This window comes from Mesoplodon mirus (assembly GCF_964341445.2).
Source record: "Mesoplodon mirus genome assembly, contig: SUPER_3_unloc_2, whole genome shotgun sequence".
Taxonomy (NCBI): domain Eukaryota; kingdom Metazoa; phylum Chordata; class Mammalia; order Artiodactyla; family Ziphiidae; genus Mesoplodon; species Mesoplodon mirus.
Window position 1 is genome coordinate 4,006,714 of NW_028295808.1, and position 18,492 is coordinate 4,025,205.

Sequence of the window (18,492 nt, forward strand, 5' to 3'; positions counted from 1 at the left end):
GTCACCATGACCACTGTCGCCATGGGTACTGGCACAATGCGGCCTGGCACCATGAGCCCTGTCACCATGGGCACTATCAGTGTGAGCACTCTCACCATGGTCACTGTCACCATGGGCACTGTTACCATGAGCACAGTCACCGTAGGGAATGGCACCGTGGGAACTTTCACCATGGGCACTGTCATCATGGGCAGTGTCACCATGGGCACTGTCACCATGGGCACTGCCACCATGGGCAGTATCACTGTGAGCACTGTCACCATGGGTACTGCAACCATGAGAAATGTCACCGTGAGTACTGTCTGCATGGGTTGTTACCGTGTGCACTGTCACCATGAGAACTGTCAACATGGGCACTTTCACCATTTTTCACTGCCAACCTGTGCCTTGTCCACATGGGAACTGTCACCATGAGTACTGTCATCATTGGCACTGTCACCAAGGGCACGGCCACCATGTGCACAGTTACCAAGGTCACTATCACCGTGAGCACTGTCACCATGGGAACTACCAACATGGGCAATGTCATCATGAGCACTTTCACAATGGGAACTGCCACCATGGGCACTATCAATGGGCGGACTCTCACCATGGGCACTATCACCATAGGCACTGTCACCGTGAGCACCGTCACTGTCGGCACTGTCACCATGAGCACTATTACTGTGAGCACTAGCACCGTGAGCACTCTCACCTTGGTCAATGTCACCATGGGCACTGTCACTATTGGTACTGGCACAATGCGGACTGTCACAGTGTGATCTGTCACCATAGCCACTATCACCATGAGCACTCTCACCGTGGTCACTGTTACCATGGGTACTGTCACTGTGAGCACTGTTACCATAGGCAATAGCTCCGTGGGCACTGACTCCATGGGCACTGTCATCATGGGCATTGTCACCATGGGCAGTGTCACCATGGGCACTGTTAACATGGTCACTATCACCATGAGCACTGTCACCACGGGTACAGCTACCATGAGCAGTGTCTGCATCGGTTGTGACCTTGTGCATTGTCACAATGAGAACTGTCAGCATGGGAACTGTCACCATTTTTCACTGCCACCATGTGGACTACCACCATGTGCACTCTCACCATGGGCACTATCACCGTGAGCACTGTCACCATGAATACTGTCATCATGGGCACTGTCACCAAGGGCACAGCCACCATGTGCACTGTTAACATGGTCACTATCACCATGAGCACTGTCACCATGGGAACTACCAACATGGGCACTGTCATCATGAGCACTTTCACAATGGGAACTGCCACCATGGACACAATTAACACGAGCACACTCACCATGGGCACTATCCCCAAGGGCACTGTCAGTTTCAGCACTATCACCATGGGTACTGCAACCATGACCACTGTCACCATAAGCACTGTCCCCATTCTCTGTATCACCATGTGCACTGTCACCATGGGCACTATCACCTTGAGAACTGTCAGCCTGGGCACTGTCACCATGGGTATTGTGACTTTGGGCACTGTCACCATGAGCACTGTCACCTTGGGCACTGGCACAATGTGGACTGTCACCATGAGCACTGTCATCATGGGCAGTATCACCATTAGAAGTGTCACCGTGGTCACTGTCACCATGGCCACTCTCACCGTGAGCACTATCACCGTGAGTGTTGTGACCATGGGCACTTTCACCATGGGCAGTGTCCCCATGGACAATTTCACTGTTAGGACTGTCACCGTGGACACTATAACTATGGACACTGTCACCGTGGGCTCTGTCACCATGGGCACTTTCACCATGAGCACTGCCACTCTGACCACTCTCATCATAAGAACTGTCACCATGGGCACTTTCACGATGGGCACTTCCAACATTGGCACTATCACCATGAGCACTGTCAACAAGAGAACTGTCGTGGTGGGCAATGTCACCATGCGCAATGTCACCACAAGGACTATCACATTAAGCAATGTCCCCATGGGCACTGTCGCCATTTTGCACTGCCACCGTGTGCACTATCACCTTAGGCACTGTCACCATGAGCACTTGATCACTGAGTACTGTCACCATGGGTAATATCACCATGGGCACTGTCACCGTGAGAACTATCACCGTGAGCAATGCCATGATGGGCACTGGCGCCGTGGGTCTTTTCACTATTAGCACTGAAACCATGTGCACTATCACTGTGAGAAATCTCACCATGCTAACTGTCCCGAAGGGCACTGTCGCAGAGAGAAAAGTCATCATGGGCACTGTCACAGTCAGTATTCTCACCATGGGCACTCTCATTGTGGGCAATGTCTCCGTGAGCACTATTACCATGAACACTGCTACCGTGAACACTCTCATGATAAGAACTGTCACCATGGGCACAGACACCATGGGCACTCTCACGGTGTGCACTGTCACCAGGGGCACTGTCTCAATGGGCACTGTCACCATGAGCACTGGAACCATGGGCACTCTCACCATGGGCACTATCACCATGAGCAATATCATCATGGGCACTCTCACTATTTTGCACTGCCACCAGATGCACCATGACCATGTGCACTGTCACCATGGGCAGTGTCACCATCGGGAGTCTCACCATGGGCACTGCCACCATGAGCACTGTCACCAAGAGCACTGTCACCACGAGCACTGCCACCATGAGCAGTGTCACAAGAACTGTCAGTATGAGAACTGCCACCATGGGCACTTTCACCATGATTACTATCACCTGGGTATTGTCACCTTTGGCACTGTCACCGTGCGTACTATCACCGTGAGAACAATCACCATGAGCAGTGTCACCGTGGGCACAGCCTTAATGCGGACTGTCATCATGAACACTGTCACCATGGGCACTACCACGGTGAGAACAGTCACCGTGGTCACTGCCACCATGGGCACTGTCACCATGAGCACTGTCACTAAGAGCATAATCACCATAGGCACTGTCACCGTGAGAACAATCACCATGGACACTGTCAACATGGAGACTATCACCTTGAGCACTGTCACCATGAGCACTGTCACCATGAGAAATTTCAACAGGATCACTTTCACCGTGAGAACTGTCACCACGGGGACTCTCACCATTGGCACTGCCTCCGAGGGGTTGTCATGATGAGCACTATCACCATGGGCAGTGTCCCCATGGGCAGTGTCACCGTGAGCACTCTCACTATTGGCACTATCACCATCGGCATGGTCACCGTGAGCACTGTCACAATGGGCATTGTCACACTGGGTGCTGTCACCATGGGCAGAGTCACCGTTAGAACTCTCACCATGGACACTGTGATCTTGGGCACTGTCACCATGGGCTCTGCCACCGTTGGCACTGTCACAATGGGAAGTATCACCCTGGGCTTTGTCACCGTGGGCAATGTCACCCTGGGCATGGCCACCATGATATCTATCACCATAGGCACTGTCACCATGGGCACTGTCACCATGAGCACAGTCACCATGAGCACTGCCACAATGAGCACTGTCACTTATGGCACTGTCCTCATGAGAAGTGTCACCATGATCACTGTCACCATGGACAGGACATGCTGGGTATTGTCACCATGGGCACTGTCTATGAGCAGTCTCACCATGGGAATTGTCACCTTAGGTACTGTCATCATGGGCACTGTCACCGTGAACACTTTTACCATCAGCTCTGTTACCCTGGGTATTGTCACCATGGGAACTATCACCGTGACAGTTGTGAACATGGGCACTCTCACCATGAGCAATGTCACCATGAATACTGTCACCCTGTGTATTGTCACCATGGGCACTGTCACCGTGAGCACTACACCATGAGAATTGTGACAAAGGGCACCGTCCCCAAGGTCACATTCACGATAGGAACTAACGCCGTGAACACTGTCACCATGAGCAATGTCACTGTGTGCAGTTTCACCATACACACTATCACCGTAAGCAATGTCACCATGAGCAATAGCACCATGGGCACTGTCACCATTTTGCACTGCCACCATGTGCAGTGTCACCATGGGCCGTTTCACTATGAGAACTGTCACCATGGGTAATAGCACCATGGGCACTGTCACCGTGAACACTGTCACTATGAGAATTTTCAACATAGGCCCTGTCACCGTGAGAATTGTCACCATCGGCACTGTCAACATGGAGACTCTAACCTTGAGCACTGTCACCATGAGCACAGACACCATGGTCACATTCAATGTAAGACCTGTCACCACGGGGACTATCAACATTGGCACTGTCACCGTGGGGTTGTCACCATGAGCACTATCACCATGGGCGATGTCTCCATGGGCAGTTTCACCATGAGCACTGTCACTAATGGCACTCTCACCATCGGCACTGTCACCATGGGCACCGTAACCGTGAGCACTGTCACCATGTGCCTTGTCACACTGGGCGCTGTCACCATGGGCACTGTCACCGTGGGCACTGTCCCAATGGGAAGTATCACCCTGGGCTTTGTCAGCCTTGGCACTGTCCCCGTGGGCACTGACACCGTGACATCTATCACCATAAACACTGTAAACATGGGCACTGTCACCATGAGCACGGACACCATGAGCACTGCCACAATGAGCACTGTTATTTATGGCACTGCCAACATGAGCACTGTCACCATGAGCACTGTCACCATGGGCATGACACCATGGACACTGTCACTGTGAGCACTACACCATGAGAATTGTGACTATGGGCACTGTTACCATGGACAATCTCACCATGGGAACTATCACCGTGAACACTGTCACCATGAACACTGTCACTGTGTGCAGTGTCACCATGCGCACTGTCACTGTAAGGACTATCACCGTAAGCAAAGTCACCATGAGCAATGTCACCATGGGCACTGTCACCATTTTGCTCTGCCACCATGTGCAGTGTCACCATGGTTAATATCACCATAGGAACTTTCACTGTGAGAAATGTGACCATGCGGAATGACTCTATGGGCACTGGCACCATGGGCATTGTCACTGTGAGCACTGTCACAACGGGCACTGTCACCATGAGAAATCTCACCATGCTAACTGTCCCCATGGGCACTGTCACCGTGAGAAGTGTCACCATGGGCACTGTCACTGTCGGCACTGTCACCATGGGCACTGTCATTGTGGGCACTGTCTCCATGGCCACTGCCACCATGTGCTGTCACCATGAACTCTGTAACAATGCCCATTATCACCGTGTGCACTGTCACCATGGGCACTATCACCGTGAGCACTGTCAGCATGTGCACTGTCACTATTTAGCACTGTCACCAGGTGAACTACAACCATGGGCACTGTCACGATGTGCACTATCACTGTGAGCACGGTTACCATGGGCACTGTAACAATGCACAGCGTCACCATCAGTATTGTCCCGATGGGAACTGCCACCAAGAGCACTGTCACCATTAGCACTGTCACCACGAGCACTGGCACCTGGGCACTGCTATTATGAGCACTGTCACCATGAGATCTGTCGCTATGAGAACTGCCACCATGGGTATTTTCAACATGAGTACTGTCACCATGGTATTGTCACCATTTGCATTGTCACCATGAGCACTATTACCGTGAGCACTATCACTATGAGCACTCTCACTGTGGTCACTGTCACCATGAGCACTGTCGCCATGGGTACTGGCACAACGTAGACAGGCACCGTGAGCACTGTCACCATGGGCACCATCAGTGTGAGCACTCTCACCATGGTCACTGTCACCTTGGGCACTGTTACCATGAGCACTGTCACCATAGGCAATGGCACCATGGGCCCTGTCATCATGGGCACTCTCACCATGGGCACTATCACTGTGAGCACTGTCACCATGGATACTGCAAACATGAGAACTGTCACCGTGAGTACTGTCACCATGAGTACAGTCTGCACGGGTTGTCACCATGTGCACTGTCACCATGAGAACTGTCAACAGGGGCACTGTCACCATTTATCACTGCCACCATGTGCAGTGTCACCATGGGCCCTATCACCATGGAAAGTATCACCGTGAAGACTGTCACCATAAACACTGCAACTGTGTGCAGTGTCACCATGCACACTGTCACCGTAAGGACTATCACTGTAAGCAAAGTCACTATGAGCAATGTCACCATGGGCACTGTCACCATTTTGCACTGCCACCAGGTGCAGTGTCACCATAGGCACTTTCACCGTGAGAAATGTGACCGTGCGGAATGTCTCTATGGGCACTGGCACCATGGGCATTGTCACTGTGAGCACTGTCACAACGGGCACTATCACCATGAGAAATCTCATCATGGTAACTGTCCCCATGGGCACATTCACTGTGAGAAGTGTCACCATGGGCACTGTCACTGTCGGCACTGTTACCATGGGCACTGTCATTGTGGGCACTCTTACCATGGCCACTGCCACCTTGGGCTCAGTCACGATGAACACTGTAATAATACCCATTATCACCGTGGGCACTGTCACCATGGGCACTATCACCGTGAGCACTGTCAGCATGTGCACTGTCACTATTTACCACTGTCACCAGGTGAACTACCACCATGGGCACTGTCACGATGTGCACTACCACCGTGAGCACGGTTACCATGGGCACTGTAACAATGCACAGGGTCACCATCGGTACTGTCCCCATGGGAACTGCCACCAAGAGCACTGTCACCATTAGCACTGTCACCACGAGGACTGCCACCTTGGGCACTGCTATTATGAGCACTGTCACCATGAGAACTGCCACCATGGGTATTTTCAACATGAGTACTGTCACCATGGGTATTGTCACCATTTGCACTGTCACCATGAGCACTATTACCGTGAGCTCTATCACAGTGAGCACTCTCACTGTGGTCAGTGTCACCATGACCACTGTCGCCATGGGTACTGGCACAATGCGGCCTGGCACCATGAGCCCTGTCACCATGGGCACTATCAGTGTGAGCACTCTCACCATGGTCACTGTCACCATGGGCACTGTTACCATGAGCACAGTCACCGTAGGGAATGGCACCGTGGGAACTTTCACCATGGGCACTGTCATCATGGGCAGTGTCACCATGGGCACTGTCACCATGGGCACTGCCACCATGGGCAGTATCACTGTGAGCACTGTCACCATGGGTACTGCAACCATGAGAAATGTCACCGTGAGTACTGTCTGCATGGGTTGTTACCGTGTGCACTGTCACCATGAGAACTGTCAACATGGGCACTTTCACCATTTTTCACTGCCAACCTGTGCCTTGTCCACATGGGAACTGTCACCATGAGTACTGTCATCATTGGCACTGTCACCAAGGGCACGGCCACCATGTGCACAGTTACCAAGGTCACTATCACCGTGAGCACTGTCACCATGGGAACTACCAACATGGGCAATGTCATCATGAGCACTTTCACAATGGGAACTGCCACCATGGGCACTATCAATGGGCGGACTCTCACCATGGGCACTATCACCATAGGCACTGTCACCGTGAGCACCGTCACTGTCGGCACTGTCACCATGAGCACTATTACTGTGAGCACTAGCACCGTGAGCACTCTCACCTTGGTCAATGTCACCATGGGCACTGTCACTATTGGTACTGGCACAATGCGGACTGTCACAGTGTGATCTGTCACCATAGCCACTATCACCATGAGCACTCTCACCGTGGTCACTGTTACCATGGGTACTGTCACTGTGAGCACTGTTACCATAGGCAATGGCTCCGTGGGCACTGACTCCATGGGCACTGTCATCATGGGCATTGTCACCATGGGCAGTGTCACCATGGGCACTGTTAACATGGTCACTATCACCATGAGCACTGTCACCACGGTTACAGCTACCATGAGCAGTGTCTGCATCGGTTGTGACCTTGTGCATTGTCACAATGAGAACTGTCAGCATGGGAACTGTCACCATTTTACACTGCCACCATGTGGACTACCACCATGTGCACTGTCACCATGGGCACTATCACCGTGAGCACTGTCACCATGAATACTGTCATCATGGGCACTGTCACCAAGGGCACAGCCACCATGTGCACTGTTAACTTGGTCACTATCACCATGAGCACTGTCACCATGGGAACTACCAACATGGGCACTGTCATCATGAGCACTTTCACAATGGGAACTGCCACCATGGGCACTATTAACACGAGCACACTCACCATGGGCACTATCCCCAAGGGCACTGTCAGTTTCAGCACTATCACCATGGGTACTGCAACCATGACCACTGTCACCATAAGCACTGTCCCCATTCTCTGTATCACCATGTGCACTGTCACCATGGGCACTATCACCTTGAGAACTGTCAGCCTGGGCACTGTCACCATGGGTATTGTGACTTTGGGCACTGTCACCATGAGCACTGTCACCTTGGGCACTGGCACAATGTGGACTGTCACCATGAGCACTGTCATCATGGGCAGTATCACCATTAGAAGTGTCACCGTGGTCACTGTCACCATGGCCACTCTCACCGTGAGCACTATCACCGTGAGTGTTGTGACCATGGGCACTTTCACCATGGGCAGTGTCCCCATGGACAATTTCACTGTTAGGACTGTCACCGTGGACACTATAACTATGGACACTGTCACCGTGGGCTCTGTCACCATGGGCACTTTCACCATGAGCACTGCCACTCTGACCACTCTCATCATAAGAACTGTCACCATGGGCACTTTCACGATGGGCACTTCCAACATTGGCACTATCACCATGAGCACTGTCAACAAGAGAACTGTCGTGGTGGGCAATGTCACCATGCGCAATGTCACCACAAGGACTATCACATTAAGCAATGTCCCCATGGGCACTGTCGCCATTTTGCACTGCCACCGTGTGCACTATCACCTTAGGCACTGTCACCATGAGCACTTGATCACTGAGTACTGTCACCATGGGTAATATCACCATGGGCACTGTCACCGTGAGAACTATCACCGTGAGCAATGCCATGATGGGCACTGGCGCCGTGGGTCTTTTCACTATTAGCACTGAAACCATGTGCACTATCACTGTGAGAAATCTCACCGTGCTAACTGTCCCCATGGGCACTGTCGCAGAGAGAAAAGTCATCATGGGCACTGTCACAGTCAGTATTCTCACCATGGGCACTCTCATTGTGGGCAATGTCTCCGTGAGCACTATTACCATGAACACTGCTACCGTGAACACTCTCATGATAAGAACTGTCACCATGGGCACAGACACCATGGGCACTCTCACGGTGTGCACTGTCACCAGGGGCACTGTCCCAATGGGCACTGTCACCATGAGCACTGGAACCATGGGCACTCTCACCATGGGCACTATCACCATGAGCAATATCATCATGGGCACTCTCACTATTTTGCACTGCCACCAGATGCACCATGACCATGTGCACTGTCACCATGGGCAGTGTCACCATCGGGAGTCTCACCATGGGCACTGCCACCATGAGCACTGTCACCAAGAGCACTGTCACCACGAGCACTGCCACCATGAGCACTGTCACAAGAACTGTCAGTATGAGAACTGCCACCATGGGCACTTTCACCATGATTACTATCACCTGGGTATTGTCACCTTTGGCACTGTCACCGTGCGTACTATCACCATGAGAACTATCACCATGAGCACTGTCACCACGGCACAGCCTTAATGCGGACTATCATCATGAACACTGTCACCATGGGCACTACCACGGTGAGAACAGTCACCGTGGTCACTGTCACCATGGGCACTGTCACCATGAGCACTGTCACTAAGAGCATCATCACCATAGGCACTGTCAACCGTGAGAAGAGTCACCATGGGCACTGTCAACGTTCAGACTATCACCTTGAGCACTGTCACCAAGAGCACTGTCACCATGAGAAATATCAATAGGATCACTTTCACCGTGAGAAATGTCACCACGGGGACTCTCACCATTGGAACTGCCTCCGAGGGGTTGTCATGATGAGCACTATCACCATGGGCAGTGTCTCCATGGGCAGTGTCACCGTGAGCACTCTCACTATTGGCACTATCACCATCGGCATGGTCACCGTGAGCACTGTCACAATGGGCATTGTCACACTGGGTGCTGTCACCATGGGCAGAGTCACCGTTAGCACCCTCACCATGGGCACTGTGATCTTGGGCACTGTCACCATGGGCTCTGCCACCGTTGGCACTGTCACAATGGGAAGTATCACCATGGGCTTTGTCACCGTGGGCAATGTCACCCTGGGCACGGCCACCATGATATCTATCACCATAGGCACTGTCACCATGGCACTGTCACCATGAGCACGGTCACCATGTGCACTGCCACAATGAGCACTGTAACTTATGGCACTGTCCTCATGAGAAGTGTCACCATGATCACTGTCACCATGGACAGGACACGCTGGGTATTGTCACCATGGGCACTGTCTATGAGCAGTCTCACCATGGGAATTGTCACCTTAGGTACTGTCATCATGGGCACTGTCACCGTGAACACTTTTACCATCAGCTCTGTTACCCTGGGTATTGTCACCATGGGAACTATCACCGTGACAGTTGTGAACATGGGCACTCTCACCATGAGCAATGTCACCATTAATAGTGTCACCCTGTGTATTGTCACCATGGGCACTGTCACCGTGAGCACTACACCATGAGAATTGTGACAATGGGCACTGTCCCCAAGGTCACATTCACGATAGGAACTAACACCGTGAACACTGTCACCATGAGCAATGTCACTGTGTGCAGTTTCACCATACACACTATCACCGTAAGCAATGTCACCATGAGCAATATCACCATGGGCACTGTCACCATTTTGCACTGCCACCATGTGCAGAGTCACCATGGGCAGTTTCACTATGAGAACTGTCACCATGGGTAATAGAACCATGGGCACTGTCACCGTGAACACTGTCACTATGAGAATTTTCAACATAGGCCCTGTCACCGTGAGAATTGTCACCATCGGCACTGTCAACATGGAGACTATAACCTTGAGCACTGTCACCATGAGCACAGACACCATGGTCACATTCAATGTAAGACCTGTCACCACGGGGACTATCAACATTGACACTGTCACCGTGGGGTTGTCACCATGAGCACTATCACCATGGGCGATGTCTCCGTGGGCAGTTTCACCATGAGCACTGTAACTAATGGCACTCTCACCATCGGCACTGTCACCATGGGCACCGTCACCGTGAGCACTGTCACCATGAGCCTTGTCACACTGGGCGCTGTCACCATGGGCACTGTCACCGTGGGCACTGTCCCAATGGGAAGTAACACCCTGGGCTTTGTCAGCCTTGGCACTGTCCGTGGGCACTGACACCGTGACATCTATCACCATAAACACTGTAAACATGGGCACTGTCACCATGAGCACGGACACCATGAGCACTGCCACAATGAGCACTGTTATTTATGGCACTGCCAACATGAGCACTGTCACCATGAGCACTGTCACCATGGGCATGACACCATGGACACTGTCACTGTGAGCACTACACCATGAGAATTGTGACTATGGGCACTGTTACCATGGACAATCTCACCATGGGAACTATCACCGTGAACACTGTCACCATGAACACTGTCACTGTGTGCAGTGTCACCATGCGCACTGTCACTGTAAGGACTATCACCATAAGCAAAGTCACCATGAGCAATGTCACCATGGGCACTGTCACCATTTTGCTCTGCCACCATGTGCAGTGTCACCATGGTTAATATCACCATAGGCACTTTCACTGTGAGAAATGTGACCGTGCGGAATGACTCTATGGGCACTGGCACCATGGGCATTGTCACTGTGAGCACTGTCACAACGGGCAATGTCACCGTGAGAAATCTCACCATGCTAACTGTCCCCATGGGCACTGTCACCGTGAGAAGTGTCACCATGGGCACTGTCACTGTCGGCACTGTCACTATGGGCACTGTCATTGTGGGCACTGTCTCCATGGCCACTGCCACCGTGTGCTGTCACCATGAACTCTGTAACAATGCCCATTATCACCGTGTGCACTGTCACCATGGGCACTATCACCGTGAGCACTGTCAGCATGTGCACTGTCACTATTTAGCACTGTCACCAGGTGAACTACCACCATGGGCACTGTCACGATGTGCACTATCACCGTGAGCACGGTTACCATGGGCACTGTAACAATGCACAGCGTCACCATCAGTATTGTCCCGATGGGAACTGCCACCAAGAGCACTGTCACCATTAGCACTGTCACCACGAGCACTGGCACCTGGGCACTGCTATTATGAGCACTGTCACCATGAGATCTGTCGCTAGGAGAACTGCCACCATGGGTATTTTCAACATGAGTACTGTCACCATGGTATTGTCACCATTTGCATTGTCACCATGAGCACTATTACCGTGAGCACTATCACTATGAGCACTCTCACTGTGGTCACTGTCACCATGAGCACTGTCGCCATGGGTACTGGCACAATGTAGACAGGCACCGTGAGCACTGTCACCATGGGCACCATCAGTGTGAGCACTCTCACCATGGTCACTGTCACCTTGGGCACTGTTACCATGAGCACTGTCACCATAGGCAATGGCACCATGGGCCCTGTCATCATGGGCACTCTCACCATGGGCACTATCACTGTGAGCACTGTCACCATGGATACTGCAAACATGAGAACTGTCACCGTGAGTACTGTCACCATGAGTACAGTCTGCACGGGTTGTCACCATGTGCACTGTCACCATGAGAACTGTCAACAGGGGCACTGTCACCATTTATCACTGCCACCATGTGCAGTGTCACCATGGGCACTATCACCATGGAAAGTATCACCGTGAAGACTGTCACCATAAACACTGCAACTGTGTGCAGTGTCACCATGCACACTGTCACCGTAAGGACTATCACTGTAAGCAAAGTCACTATGAGCAATGTCACCATGGGCACTGTCACCATTTTGCACTGCCACCAGGTGCAGTGTCACCATAGGCACTTTCACCGTGAGAAATGTGACCGTGCGGAATGTCTCTATGGGCACTGGCACCATGGGCATTGTCACTGTGAGCACTGTCACAACGGGCACTATCACCATGAGAAATCTCATCATGGTAACTGTCCCCATGGGCACATTCACTGTGAGAAGTGTCACCATGGGCACTGTCACTGTCGGCACTGTTACCATGGGCACTGTCATTGTGGGCACTCTTACCATGGCCACTGCCACCTTGGGCTCTGTCACGATGAACACTGTAATAATACCCATTATCACCGTGGGCACTGTCACCATGGGCACTATCACCGTGAGCACTGTCAGCATGTGCACTGTCACTATTTAGCACTGTCACCAGGTGAACTACCACCATGGGCACTGTCACGATGTGCACTACCACCGTGAGCACGGTTACCATGGGCACTGTAACAATGCACAGGGTCACCATCGGTACTGTCCCCATGGGAACTGCCACCAAGAGCACTGTCACCATTAGCACTGTCACCACGAGGACTGCCACCTTGGGCACTGCTATTATGAGCACTGTCACCATGAGAACTGCCACCATGGGTATTTTCAACATGAGTACTGTCACCATGGGTATTGTCACCATTTGCACTGTCACCATGAGCACTATTACCGTGAGCTCTATCACAGTGAGCACTCTCACTGTGGTCAGTGTCACCATGACCACTGTCGCCATGGGTACTGGCACAATGCGGCCTGGCACCATGAGCCCTGTCACCATGGGCACTATCAGTGTGAGCACTCTCACCATGGTCACTGTCACCATGGGCACTGTTACCATGAGCACAGTCACCGTAGGGAATGGCACCGTGGGAACTTTCACCATGGGCACTGTCATCATGGGCAGTGTCACCATGGGCACTGTCACCATGGGCACTGCCACCATGGGCAGTATCACTGTGAGCACTGTCACCATGGGTACTGCAACCATGAGAAATGTCACCGTGAGTACTGTCTGCATGGGTTGTTACCGTGTGCACTGTCACCATGAGAACTGTCAACATGGGCACTTTCACCATTTTTCACTGCCAACCTGTGCCTTGTCCACATGGGAACTGTCACCATGAGTACTGTCATCATTGGCACTGTCACCAAGGGCACGGCCACCATGTGCACAGTTACCAAGGTCACTATCACCGTGAGCACTGTCACCATGGGAACTACCAACATGGGCAATGTCATCATGAGCACTTTCACAATGGGAACTGCCACCATGGGCACTATCAATGGGCGGACTCTCACCATGGGCACTATCACCATAGGCACTGTCACCGTGAGCACCGTCACTGTCGGCACTGTCACCATGAGCACTATTACTGTGAGCACTAGCACCGTGAGCACTCTCACCTTGGTCAATGTCACCATGGGCACTGTCACTATTGGTACTGGCACAATGCGGACTGTCACAGTGTGATCTGTCACCATAGCCACTATCACCATGAGCACTCTCACCGTGGTCACTGTTACCATGGGTACTGTCACTGTGAGCACTGTTACCATAGGCAATGGCTCCGTGGGCACTGACTCCATGGGCACTGTCATCATGGGCATTGTCACCATGGGCAGTGTCACCATGGGCACTGTTAACATGGTCACTATCACCATGAGCCCTGTCACCACGGGTACAGCTACCATGAGCAGTGTCTGCATCGGTTGTGACCGTGTGCATTGTCACAATGAGAACTGTCAGCATGGGAACTGTCACCATTTTTCACTGCCACCATGTGGACTACCACCATGTGCACTGTCACCATGGGCACTATCACCGTGAGCACTGTCACCATGAATACTGTCATCATGGGCACTGTCACCAAGGGCACAGCCACCATGTGCACTGTTAACATGGTCACTATCACCATGAGCACTGTCACCATGGGAACTACCAACATGGGCACTGTCATCATGAGCACTTTCACAATGGGAACTGCCACCATGGGCACTATTAACACGAGCACACTCACCATGGGCACTATCCCCAAGGGCACTGTCAGTTTCAGCACTATCACCATGGGTACTGCAACCATGACCACTGTCACCATAAGCACTGTCCCCATTCTCTGTATCACCATGTGCACTGTCACCATGGGCACTATCACCTTGAGAACTGTCAGCCTGGGCACTGTCACCATGGGTATTGTGACTTTGGGCACTGTCACCATGAGCACTGTCACCTTGGGCACTGGCACAATGTGGACTGTCACCATGAGCACTGTCATCATGGGCAGTATCACCATTAGAAGTGTCACCGTGGTCACTGTCACCATGGCCACTCTCACCGTGAGCACTATCACCGTGAGTGTTGTGACCATGGGCACTTTCACCATGGGCAGTGTCCCCATGGACAATTTCACTGTTAGGACTGTCACCGTGGACACTATAACTATGGACACTGTCACCGTGGGCTCTGTCACCATGGGCACTTTCACCATGAGCACTGCCACTCTGACCACTCTCATCATAAGAACTCTCAACATGGGCACTTTCACGATGGGCACTTCCAACATTGGCACTATCACCATGAGCACTGTCAACAAGAGAACTGTCGTGGTGGGCAATGTCACCATGCGCAATGTCACCACAAGGACTATCACATTAAGCAATGTCCCCATGGGCACTGTCGCCATTTTGCACTGCCACCGTGTGCACTATCACCTTAGGCACTGTCACCATGAGCACTTGATCACTGAGTACTGTCACCATGGGTAATATCACCATGGGCACTGTCACCGTGAGAACTATCACCGTGAGCAATGCCATGATGGGCACTGGCGCCGTGGGTCTTTTCACTATTAGCACTGAAACCATGTGCACTATCACTGTGAGAAATCTCACCGTGCTAACTGTCCCCATGGGCACTGTCGCAGAGAGAAAAGTCATCATGGGCACTTTCACAGTCAGTATTCTCACCATGGGCACTCTCATTGTGGGCAATGTCTCCGTGAGCACTATTACCATGAACACTGCTACCGTGAACACTCTCATGATAAGAACTGTCACCATGGGCACAGACACCATGGGCACTCTCACGGTGTGCACTGTCACCAGGGGCACTGTCCCAATGGGCACTGTCACCATGAGCACTGGAACCATGGGCACTCTCACCATGGGCACTATCACCATGAGCAATATCATCATGGGCACTCTCACTATTTTGCACTGCCACCAGATGCACCATGACCATGTGCACTGTCACCATGGGCAGTGTCACCATCGGGAGTCTCACCATGGGCACTGCCACCATGAGCACTGTCACCAAGAGCACTGTCACCACGAGCACTGCCACCATGAGCAGTGTCACAAGAACTGTCAGTATGAGAACTGCCACCATGGGCACTTTCACCATGATTACTATCACCTGGGTATTGTCACCTTTGGCACTGTCACCGTGCGTACTATCACCGTGAGAACAATCACCATGAGCAGTGTCACCGTGGGCACAGCCTTAATGCGGACTGTCATCATGAACACTGTCACCATGGGCACTACCACGGTGAGAACAGTCACCGTGGTCACTGCCACCATGGGCACTGTCACCATGAGCACTGTCACTAAGAGCATAATCACCATAGGCACTGTCACCGTGAGAACAATCACCATGGACACTGTCAACATGGAGACTATCACCTTGAGCACTGTCACCATGAGCACTGTCACCATGAGAAATTTCAACAGGATCACTTTCACCGTGAGAACTGTCACCACGGGGACTCTCACCATTGGCACTGCCTCCGAGGGGTTGTCATGATGAGCACTATCACCATGGGCAGTGTCCCCATGGGCAGTGTCACCGTGAGCACTCTCACTATTGGCACTATCACCATCGGCATGGTCACCGTGAGCACTGTCACAATGGGCATTGTCACACTGGGTGCTGTCACCATGGGCAGAGTCACCGTTAGAACTCTCACCATGGACACTGTGATCTTGGGCACTGTCACCATGGGCTCTGCCACCGTTGGCACTGTCACAATGGGAAGTATCACCCTGGGCTTTGTCACCGTGGGCAATGTCACCCTGGGCATGGCCACCATGATATCTATCACCATAGGCACTGTCACCATGGGCACTGTCACCATGAGCACAGTCACCATGAGCACTGCCACAATGAGCACTGTCACTTATGGCACTGTCCTCATGAGAAGTGTCACCATGATCACTGTCACCATGGACAGGACATGCTGGGTATTGTCACCATGGGCACTGTCTATGAGCAGTCTCACCATGGGAATTGTCACCTTAGGTACTGTCATCATGGGCACTGTCACCGTGAACACTTTTACCATCAGCTCTGTTACCCTGGGTATTGTCACCATGGGAACTATCACCGTGACAGTTGTGAACATGGGCACTCTCACCATGAGCAATGTCACCATGAATACTGTCACCCTGTGTATTGTCACCATGGGCACTGTCACCGTGAGCACTACACCATGAGAATTGTGACAATGGGCACCGTCCCCAAGGTCACATTCACGATAGGAACTAACGCCGTGAACACTGTCACCATGAGCAATGTCACTGTGTGCAGTTTCACCATACACACTATCACCGTAAGCAATGTCACCATGAGCAATAGCACCATGGGCACTGTCACCATTTTGCACTGCCACCATGTGCAGTGTCACCATGGGCCGTTTCACTATGAGAACTGTCACCATGGGTAATAGCACCATGGGCACTGTCACCGTGAACACTGTCACTATGAGAATTTTCAACATAGGCCCTGTCACCGTGAGAATTGTCACCATCGGCACTGTCAACATGGAGACTCTAACCTTGAGCACTGTCACCATGAGCACAGACACCATGGTCACATTCAATGTAAGACCTGTCACCACGGGGACTATCAACTTTGGCACTGTCACCGTGGGGTTGTCACCATGAGCACTATCACCATGGGCGATGTCTCCATGGGCAGTTTCACCATGAGCACTGTCACTAATGGCACTCTCACCATCGGCACTGTCACCATGGGCACCGTCACCGTGAGCACTGTCACCATGTGCCTTGTCACACTGGGCGCTGTCACCATGGGCACTGTCACCGTGGGCACTGTCCCAATGGGAAGTATCACCCTGGGCTTTGTCAGCCTTGGCACTGTCCCCGTGGCCACTGACACCGTGACATCTATCACCATAAACACTGTAAACATGGGCACTGTCACCATGAGCACGGACACCATGAGCACTGCCACAATGAGCACTGTTATTTATGGCACTGCCAACATGAGCACTGTCACCATGAGCACTGTCACCATGGGCATGACACCATGGACACTGTCACTGTGAGCACTACACCATGAGAATTGTGACTATGGGCACTGTTACCATGGACAATCTCACCATGGGAACTATCACCGTGAACACTGTCACCATGAACACTGTCACTGTGTGCAGTGTCACCATGCGCACTGTCACTGTAAGGACTATCACCGTAAGCAAAGTCACCATGAGCAATGTCACCATGGGCACTGTCACCATTTTGCTCTGCCACCATGTGCAGTGTCACCATGGTTAATATCACCATAGGCACTTTCACTGTGAGAAATGTGA